The 10301-nt window shown below is 60.1% G+C and overlaps 2 non-coding genes across 2 annotated transcripts; both read right to left on the bottom strand.

The window, feature by feature from the left end:
• Positions 1-583: 583 nt before the first annotated feature.
• On the bottom strand, positions 584-736 carry LOC142767938 (5.8S ribosomal RNA). Its single transcript, XR_012885153.1, has one exon. It is a non-coding gene; the product is annotated as a 5.8S ribosomal RNA (ribosomal RNA).
• Positions 737-2455: 1719 nt separating this feature from the next.
• LOC142767985 (small subunit ribosomal RNA) lies at positions 2456-4270 on the bottom strand. Its single transcript, XR_012885191.1, has one exon. It is a non-coding gene; the product is annotated as a small subunit ribosomal RNA (ribosomal RNA).
• Positions 4271-10301: the final 6031 nt, after the last annotated feature.

Below are 10301 nucleotides of genomic sequence, written 5' to 3'. Positions count from 1 at the left end.
TCAACCGCGTACGCAGCGAACCGCAAACGTCGGGCGCAGCCTCCTCACCTCCCTGCGCTTTGCGCGCGAACGTTCCCTGTTCGCGCGGCAAAGCCTGGAGGAGGCACGGCCCCGCAGCGTGTTCGAGCGCCCGGTCTACGTGACACCCTGCTTACTTCGAGGGCAACAAGCGCAACGCAAGGCTGCGATCTCGCGCACTTTGCGCACGGCTGGAGAAGCTTTGCTGGCCGGCTTTCACTCCTCGTGTTTACCGTGCGTTAAAGTTGCCCGTCCGTGGCTCTCGCAGCTCTTGCGCGCCCGGTCGCAGAGAGGAGTATGCAACCTCGACCGCACTTTCCCTGCAGGCTTCCTTCCGACTCGAAGTCCTGCGGCGGTCTCAACGAGGTGCCACATCCTCAATGCAGTCGGTCGCCCCCGTTTCGGTTGGGCTCTGGCACGACGGTCGCCACCGTCTCGCCCTTGAGTGGCCGCTGTTGGCGCTCGCTGTGAGGTGTTGAGCGTGCTGTCCGTGTTGCCGACGCGGTCAAAACGAGTCGACGGCTCACGTTCCCTTGTGCGCCGAAGGCTCTCTTGATATGTGATCCGACCCTCAGACAGACGAAGCCAAGGGAAGACCCAAGGCCGCAATGTGCGTTCAAAGAATCAGTGCTCAGTGTGTCCTGCAATTCACACCAAGTCTCGCAGCTGGCTGCGTTCTTCATCGACCCGAGAACCGAGTGATCCACCGCTTAGAGTCGTGAAAAAGTGTTTGTTCAATTCCGTACAGTCAAAACCAAACGTTTCTGGCACTCGGCCAAACAGTGGCCAAGAAGGGCGCTTTTCAGCGCACGCTTGGACTCCAAAACTCTGCCGCGCCTTTTTCGGCTGCCGCAAATCGAGCAAACGGTGTGTTTCGGACGGCGTTTCGCTTCCGCTACTTGCGAGTGCTTTCGTGGTCCACCCCTCTATAAATACTCGGGAGGCGTCGAAGCCGGTTCTCCAAGCCGGACCCGTAGGTATCGTTGTGTGCTCGCTCTCATTGGCCCGCCTAACCAGAAAATGCCTGCGGTACACCCATTTGGATAAGAGTGCACGCAGATGCGGGCCTCGACGGCTACACATTTCCTCGGGCGGCCGCCTCCCGGCCTCCGTGGAGCGCGGGATGCACGGTCCCATCGACAAGCCTCTCCCGTTTTTACCGTGGCGTCGCGGTTCACCACGGCGGGCGGGTCGGTCTCCTCCGCATAAAAAGGGGGACCCCCGCTTTTTGTTCCACGAAATCGCACAAGCTTTTTTCGCATCCACGGTTTGCCACCGCACACCAAAATGCCGATCCGGCTGCCTACTTTAGCCAACAGGTGGAGCCAGGCGCGCCGTACTTGCGCGGCACTTCCCACGTCCACCGAAGTCGGTGCCAAGGACCACTTCCGGCGCCGGAGCCGCGTACGAGCCTACTCGAGGCGGAAGAACGAAGCCAGCAAGGGCCTGGCCGCAAGTGCGTTCAATTGTCGGGACGTCCAAGTCCCTCGTTCTTCCGTGCTTCCTCTTTCGGCAAGTCGTTGCGGCACCTTCCCAAAGCGCGCAGACCCGCTAATCGCGACGAGCGCGACGTGGCCATGCCGCCTTTCCCTCGGCAGCAAGCAAAACGCCTGGCAACGTCGACGCTCCCCTAACCGCGATCTCGCACCGTGTTTCGTGTGGCGAATTCAAAAGCCGGCCGGCGCTGCTGCAACCATTACGGTCGGTACGCATACGCCGCGGAGGGCGGGACGGTCATCGGAGCGTGCGGTTCCTCCATCGAGTACTGCGCACCTCGGCCGTCGCATCGCCGTGCCATGACCGGCCGCGCGTCAACGCGAACCGGTGCCAGCGAGATCCCTCGCCTGCAAGAACCGACCGGCAGCCTCCGTCACCCGAGGACGCGGAGGCGCTTGCCGCGGACGGCGGGACGGTATGCACTGGTGCACAGCGGACCCGTCACATCGCCAGTTCCTTGACCGACCGCCGACGCTTGTGCCGTTCCTCTCGTACTTGGCAGTCGCCGCGCGATTGTCGGGTCTCGTTCTTGCACGCTCGAACGGTCGGGAGGGCACTCGGCTGGCGTTTCGGGAACGCGCAGCCTCGCCTTCTACCGACGTAACCACGACTCGCCGTTCGCGCTCCGCCGCTCCTGTTTACAGTACTAGGCGGTCCCGCAGCGGTCGGGTCGCGCATTTCGAGCGCTTCGAGCCACGGTGCAGTGGCGGGTCGAAAGCCGACCTATGAGTGCGTTGCGCCGTTTGTACCCGCGTCCGCCACCTGGCCGACCATCCAAGGTCGCGGTGTTGGCGTCCGCTGGGCGCAACAATTTGTCACGGGGTGCCGCTCCACATTCAGGCAGCCCCGTGGGGAAAAGCCGACCCCGCGTCCAAACGGGGTCAGCGGCAGAAAGTGTCGGGCGCAGACGCAGCTGAGGCGCTCACCCTTCACAATCCGTTAATGATCCTTCCGCAGGTTCACCTACGGAAACCTTGTTACGACTTTTACTTCCTCTAAATGATCAAGTTTGGTCATCTTTCCAACAGACCGGCGCAACCGAAAGGCCGCGCCGGACATCGGTCCGAAGACCTCACTAAATCATTCAATCGGTAGTAGCGACGGGCGGTGTGTACAAAGGGCAGGGACGTAATCAACGCGAGCTTATGACTCGCGCTTACTGGGAATTCCTCGTTCAAGGGGAACAATTGCAAGCCCCTATCCCAATCACGAAAGAAGTTCCACGGGTTACCCAGTCTTTTCAGACAGGGATAAAGACACGCTGCTTCCTTCAGTGTAGCGCGCGTGCGGCCCCGGACATCTAAGGGCATCACAGACCTGTTATTGCTCTGTTTCGTGCGGCTAGGAGCCGCTTGTCCCTCTAAGAAGGTTGTAAGGTGCTGGGAACCCCGCACCTATTTAATAGGCTAGAGTCTCGTTCGTTATCGGAATTAACCAGACAAATCGCTCCACCAACTAAGAACGGCCATGCACCACCATCCACCGAATCAAGAAAGAGCTCTCAATCTGTCAATCCTCCCAGTGTCCGGGCCGGGTAAGTTTTCCCGTGTTGAGTCAAATTAAGCCGCAGGCTCCACTCCTGGTGGTGCCCTTCCGTCAATTCCTTTAAGTTTCAGCTTTGCAACCATACTTCCCCCGGAACCCAAATACTTTGGTTTCCCGGAAGCTGCCCGCCGAGTCATTTGAGTAACTCAGGCGGATCGCTGGTTGGCATCGTTTATGGTCAGAACTAGGGCGGTATCTGATCGCCTTCGAACCTCTGACTTTCGTTCTTGATCAATGAAAACATTCTTGGCAAATGCTTTCGCAGTAGTTCGTCTTGCGACGGTCCAAGAATTTCACCTCTAGCGCCGCAATACGAATGCCCCCGTCCGTCCCTCTTAATCATTACCTCGTATTCCAAAAACCAACAGAACAGAAACGAGGTCTTGTTCTATTATTCCATGCAAGTTTATTCAGGCGACTCGCCTGCGTTGAGCACTCTAATTTTTTCAAAGTAAAAGCACCGGCCATCTCGAGGCACACAATGAAGTGCACCAAGAAAGAACCGGCATGATGTTCAGTCCGAGCCGTCGCATCGGGTAGATGCACTACTCGTCTGGAACTGAGATCCAACTACGAGCTTTTTAACCGCAGCAGCTTTAGTATACGCTATTGGAGCTGGAATTACCGCGGCTGCTGGCACCAGACTTGCCCTCCAATTGATCCTCGTTAAAGGATTTAGAGTGTACTCATTTCAATTACGGGGCCTCAAAAGAGTCCCGTATTGTTATTTTTCGTCACTACCTCCCCGTGCCGGGAGTGGGTAATTTGCGCGCCTGCTGCCTTCCTTGGATGTGGTAGCCGTTTCTCAGGCTCCCTCTCCGGAATCGAACCCTGATTCTCCGTTACCCGTAACAACCATGGTAAGCAAGTAACCTACCATCGAAAGTTGATAAGGCAGACACTTGAAAGAAACGTCGCCGGCTCGTGGCCATGCGATCAGCACAAAGTTATCCAGAGTCACCACACAATACGGGCCGAAACCCGATCGATCTTGGTCTAATAAAAGCACCCGTTACCCAAAGGGCTCCAGGCTCACTGCATGTATTAGCTCTAGAATTGCCACAGTTATCCAAGTAGGAAGAAACGATCTAAGGAACCATAACTGATTTAATGAGCCATTCGCGGTTTCGCCTTATTTCGGCATGTACTTAGACATGCATGGCTTAATCTTTGAGACAAGCATATGATTACTGGCAGGATCAACCAGGTAATCGTTCGACTGCGCGTCCGTCCTCGCCTTCGGCGGGCCGGACGCAGTCTGTGTGCGGCGGAGGCCACCTTCAGGCGCCCCAACACGCTTATTTTGCACTCCGAGATGACGGCGTTCGAGCTCGCTACGGCACAACCTTCCCGAAAGACGAGTGGGAGCCGTGCGGCAAGAAGCACGTTCATGCTCGCTCTTTTTCGTTGCATCGACTCGGTCGCGCCGTGCGGGTTGCCCAAGCCCGCTGCACTGTCGGTGGACCGGCCGGAACTAGCAACGGAGCCGAGACTGCAAAGCCGCCAGACGACGGGTCACGCCCGCGTCTTCGGCGCTTTCGCATCTGAATCGCCCGAGGACGACACGGAACACACCTCGATATCGTGGTAAAACGGCACCGTCCGACAACCAGCCCCTAACGCATCAAGCGGATGAGGCTGCAGACGACTGCCGTGGATTCCCCTGGAGCAGACCCGAGGACACGCTTGACGAGGCCGAAGCCCGCCGCATATCAGACACCCGGTCGCTTTCGCGTACGCCGCTCACGAGAACCCCCACATAATAGCAGCGATAAGTACCCAGACCTCCTTGGGCACTAATACGAGCGTACTCGAGAAAATTTCACCGCGGGTGTGCCCCGAAACGTGTGGCACGTTGAGCGTGCCACAAGTCTACGTCGCTCTCAAACCCGCCGAGGTCGTAGAATTTGCGACCCTACTCACGAAATTCCCACCGAGGATACGGCCGCAAACGTACCGCACCTTGGGTAGGCCACGAGTTTGTGCAACACTACGCTGACGGCACAGCACCGAGGTCGTACGCGCACGCACGGGAAAATTCCGCCGCGGTTTCTGCCGAAAACGTGAGGCACCACGACTCTCCGCAAGTTCGCGTCGACTGCGAAAGACCGAAGTCGTGAACGACGTGTCCGCTACTCGCTGCCGACACGCTGGACACCAAACGTACAACGACTCGACGGCGTCGTAGAGGCCCACGACGCGGTTTTCCTTAACGACGTCTCGGCGTGGCACCGACAGGTTAGAACGGCCGACCAACGTTCCCTGTCCGCCGTTCGGCTCAGTCGAAGGGCTCGGCGACTTCGGCAACGCTGCGAAGCCGCACGGTGACGCACGCCATGTCCCCATTTTTTTTTGTCTTTCTGCGTCTGCCGGGGTGCCCCTATAATAGCAGCGATATGCACCCAGACCGCCGTGGGTCGCTCGCCCCGGCTGACGTGGTTTTTCGTACTCCTGCGGCGGTCGCCGTCAAGCACGTCCAAATACGCTACTTTCGTGGGCGCATTCACGCTCTTTCGCTTCGCCGGAGTGCCAGCACTCACTCTGCCAAAAACGGCGAACATCCGAGCGGCGGTTCCCACTTTTGCATCGGCGTCGCAAACCCCGCCCCAGCAGACGAGGTTTGCCGTACTCGTGCGACGGTGGCCGGCGGGCACGTCGAAAGACGCCGATATCGTGCGCGAATTGGCGCACCTTGGCTTCACCGGAGTGCCGCCACTGACTCCTCCAAAAACGGCGAAGATCCGAGCGGCGCTTCCCACTTTCGCATCGGCGTCCCGAACTCCGCCCCGGCTGACGCGGTTTACCGTACTCGTGCGACGGTCGCCGGCGAGCACGTGGAAAGACGCCGATATCGTGCCCGAATCGGCTCCGTTCGGCTTCGCCGGAGTGCCAGCACTGGCTCGGCGAAAGACGACGAACATCCGAGCGACGGTTCTCACTATTGCGTACGCGTCGCAAACCCCGCCCCGGCAGACGCACTTTGCCGTACTCGTGCGACGGTCGCCGGCGAGCACGTAGAAAGACGCCGATATCGTGCCGGAATCGGCCCCGTTTGGCTTCGCCGGAGTGCCAGCACTCACTCGGCCACAAACGGCGAACATCCGAGCGGCGGTTCCCACTTAGCCGTCGGCGTCCCGAACTCCGCCCCGGCAGACGCGGTTGCCGAGCTCGTGCGACTAGCGACCGCGAAGCCGTCTCGCGACGCCGCTTTCGTGCGCGGCTCCCACTGCGACCTGGGTCACCCGAGGTCGACGAGCAAAAAAGAATGTCGAAAAAAATTTTTTTTTTTGCGTCTGCCGGGGTGCCCCTATAATAGCAGCGATAAGCACCCAGACCGCCATGGGTCGCTCGCCCCGGCTGACGTGGTTTTTCGTTTTCCTGCGGTGGTCGTCGTCAAGCACGTCCAAACACGCCACTTTCGTGGGCGCATTCGCGCTCTTTCGCTTCGCCGGAGTGCCAGCACTCACTCTGCCAAAAACGGCGAACATCCTAGTGGCGGTTCCCACTTTTGCGTCGGCGTCGCCAACCCCGCCCCGGCATACGCGGTTTGCCGTACTCGTGCGGCGGTGGCCGGCGGGCACGTCGAAAGACACCGATATCGTGCGCGAGTCGATGCTTCTTGGTCTCGCAGGAGGGCCGCCACTCACTCCTGCAAAAACGGCGAAGATCCGAGCGGCGCTTCCCACTTTTTCGTCGGCGTCGCAAACCTCGCCCCGGCAGACGCGCTTTGCCGTACTCGTGCGACGGTCGCCGGCGAGCACGTCGAAATACGCCGATATCGTGCCCGAATCGGCCCCGTTTCGCTTCGCCGGAGTGCCAGCACTCGCTCGGCCAAAGACGACGAACATCCGAGCGACGGTTCCCACTATTGCGTACGCGTCGCAAACCCCGCCCCGGCAGACGCGGTTTGCCGTACTCGTGCGGCGGTGGCCGGCGGGCACGTCGAAAGACGCCGATATCGTGCACGAATTGGCGCTCCTTGGCTTCACCGGAGTGCCAGCACTCACTCGGCCAAAAACGGCGAACATCCGAGCAGCGGTACCCACTTAGCCGTCGGCATCCCGAACTCCGCGCCGGCTGACGCGGTTGCCGAGCTCGTGCGACTAGCGACCGCGAACGCGTCTCGCGACGCCGCTTTCGTGCGCGGCTCCCATTGCGACCTGGGTTACCCGAGCTCGACCAGCAAAAAAGAAGGTCGAAAAAAAAATTTTTTTTTCTGCGTCTGCCGGGGTGCCCCTATAATAGCAGCGATAAGCACCCAGACGGCCGTGGGTCGCTCGCCCCGGCTGACGTGGTTTTTCGTACTCCTGCAGCGGTCGCCGTCAAGCACGTCCAAATACGCCACTTTCGTGGGCGCATTCGCGCTCTTTCGCGTCGCCGGAGTGCCAGCACTCACTCTGCCAAAAACGGCCAACATCCGAGCGGCGGTTCCCACTTTTGCGTCGGCGTCGTAAACCCCGCCCCGGCAGACGCGGTTTGCCCTACTCGTGCGACGGTCGCCGGCGAGCGCGTCGAAAGACGCCGATATCGTGCGCTAATTGGCGCTCCTTGGCTTCTCCGGAGTGCCGCCACTCACTCCTCCAAAAACGGCGAAGATCCGAGCGGCGTTCTCCACTTTCGCATCGGCGTCCCGAACTCCGCCCGGGCTGACGCGGTTTACCGTACTCGTGCGACGGTCGCCGGCGGGCACGTCGAAAGACGCCGATATCGTGCCGTAATCGGCCCCGTTTGGCTTCGCCCGAGTGCCAGCACTCACTCGGCCAAAAACGGCGAACATCCGAGCAGCGTTTCCCACTTTCGCATCGGCGTCCCGAAGCCCGCCCCGGCAGACGCGGTTTGCCCTACTCGAGCGACGGTCGCCGGCGATCACGTCGAAAGGCGCCGAATTCGTGCACGAATCGATGCTTCTTGGTCTCGCAGGAGGGCCGCCACTCACTCCTGCAAAAACGGCGAAGATCCGAGTTGCGCTTCCCACTTTTTCGTCGGCGTCCCGAACTACGCCCCGGCTGACGCGGTTTACCGTACTCGTGCGACGGTCGCCGGCGGGCACTTCAAAATACGCCGATTTCGTGGGCGCATTCACGCTGTTTCGCTTCCCCGGAGTGCCAACACTCACTCTGCCGAAAGCGGCGATCATCCGAGCGGCGGTTCCCACTTTTGCGTCGGCTTCGCAAACGGCGCCCCGGCAGACGCGCTCGTGCGACGTACTCGTGCGACGGTCGCCGGCGAGCACGTCGAAAGACGCCGATATCGTGCTCGAATTGACCCCGTTTCGCTTCGCCGGAGTGCTGCCAGTCACGGCGCAGAAAACGGCGAACAAGTGTTTTTTTTTTTCCTAGAATTTGTGTTATAGAAGGCACATTTGATATCGGACGATAATTTTCAACTTTATCACGCGCACCGATTTTCGTGTAGAGGTTTGCAAGTTTATGGGAATTTCTCCACTTGGAATAATGCGATTTAGTAGTACTACGAGAACTTCATGGATGTACTCAAGGGTACGGGGCAAGTCAGTTACGTCAACACCTGCAGATTTTTTACACTTCAAACTGAAAATTGTTGGTTGTGAGTCCTCGTGTGATATTAAAGGCCGATTCGCTAACACATAGAACAAAGAAAGAAAGGAAGAAAAAACGCCCGCGCTCGCTCAAGAAACCTGGGTTCGCAACAAGTGGCAACAACAAGCAACCGAGCGAGTGCGCCAAAACCCGTGGCGGCCGAACAAACGCGAAGTCCCAACCGCGTCAGCCGGGGCGGCACGGGACAGGAAAAATCACTTCAGCCGGGGCGGCGGGGCACCGAATAAACCTCGTCACCTCGTCGCAGGATAAAAGAGGAAACAAAAAGTCTAAACAGCGTCTGCTGGAGCGAATGCGTAATAAAACAACAACAACAAAAAAAAAACACCCGCGCTCAAGAAGTCTGCAATCACCAAAAAGGCGACTGTGACCGAGCAGCGTCAGCCGGGGCCGTGCGGAAACGGAAAAACCGCGACTACCGGGGCGTCGAGGCACCGAAAAATCCACTTCAGCCGCGGCGAAAAAAAAACAAAAAGAAAGACGGAGGGGGGGGGGGACCACGTCTGCCGGGGCGAAGGAAAAAAAAACGCGTCTGCCGGGGCGAGCCCGGGTGCGGCACCACCGGGAAAACTGTGGCAAACAGACATGGCGATCGAGTGAGTGGGCCGCCAGCCAGGCACAGCCGAAAAGTGCAAAGTCCGAACCGTGTCAGCCGGGGCGACGCAAAAACCGCGTCAGCCGGGGCGGCGCGAAAACCGCGTCAGCCGGGGCGGCACGAAACCGCGTCAGCCGGGGCGGCACGAAAACTGCGTCAGCCGGGGCGGCGCGAAAACCTCGTCAGCCGGGGCGAGCGAAAAGGGGGGGGGGAACCACGTCTGCCGGGGCGAAAGAAAAAAAAACGCGTCTGCCGGGGCGAGCCCGGGTGCGGCACCACCGGGAAGACTGTGGCAAACAGACATGGCGATCGAGTGAGTGGGCCGCCAGCCAGGCTCAGCCCAAAAAGTGCTAAGTCCGAACTGCGTCAGCCGGGGCGGCAAAAACCGCGTCAGCCGGGGCGGCGCGAAAACCGCGTCTGCCGGGGCGGCGCGAAAACTGCGTCAGCCGGGGCGAGCCCGGGTGCGGCACCACCGGGAAAACTGTGGCTAACAGACATGGCGATCGAGTGAGTGGGCCACCAGCCAGGCTCAGCCAAAAAGTGCTAAGTCCGAACTGCGTCAGCCGGGGCGGCAAGAACCGCGTCAGCCGGGGCGGCGCAAAAAACCGCGTCTGCCGGGGCGGCACGAAACCGCGTCAGCCGGGGCGGCGCGAAAACTGCGTCAGCCGGGGCGAAAGAAAAAAAAACGCGTCTGCCGGGGCGAGCCCGGGTGCGGCACCACCGGGAAAACTGTGGCAAACAGACATGGCGATCGAGTGAGTGGGCCGCCAGCCAGTCACAGCCGAAAAGTGCCAAGTCCGAACTGCGTCAGCCGGGGCGGCAAAAACCGCGTCAGCCGGGGCGGCGCAAAAACCGCGTCTGCCGGGGCGGCACGAAACCGCGTCAGCCGGGGCGGCGCGAAAACTGCGTCAGCCGGGGCGAGCCCGGGTGCGGCACCACCGGGAAAACTGTGGCAAACAGACATGGCGATCGAGTGAGTGGGCCGCCAGCCAGGCTCAGCCAAAAAGTGCTAAGTCCGAACTGCGTCAGCCGGGGCGGCAAAAAACCGCGTCAGCCGGGGCGGCGCA

Source organism: Rhipicephalus microplus, chromosome 7 (assembly GCF_043290135.1).
Source record: "Rhipicephalus microplus isolate Deutch F79 chromosome 7, USDA_Rmic, whole genome shotgun sequence".
Taxonomy (NCBI): domain Eukaryota; kingdom Metazoa; phylum Arthropoda; class Arachnida; order Ixodida; family Ixodidae; genus Rhipicephalus; species Rhipicephalus microplus.
Note: the sequence above shows the minus strand (reverse complement) of the source record. Positions and strands in the feature narration are given on the sequence as shown.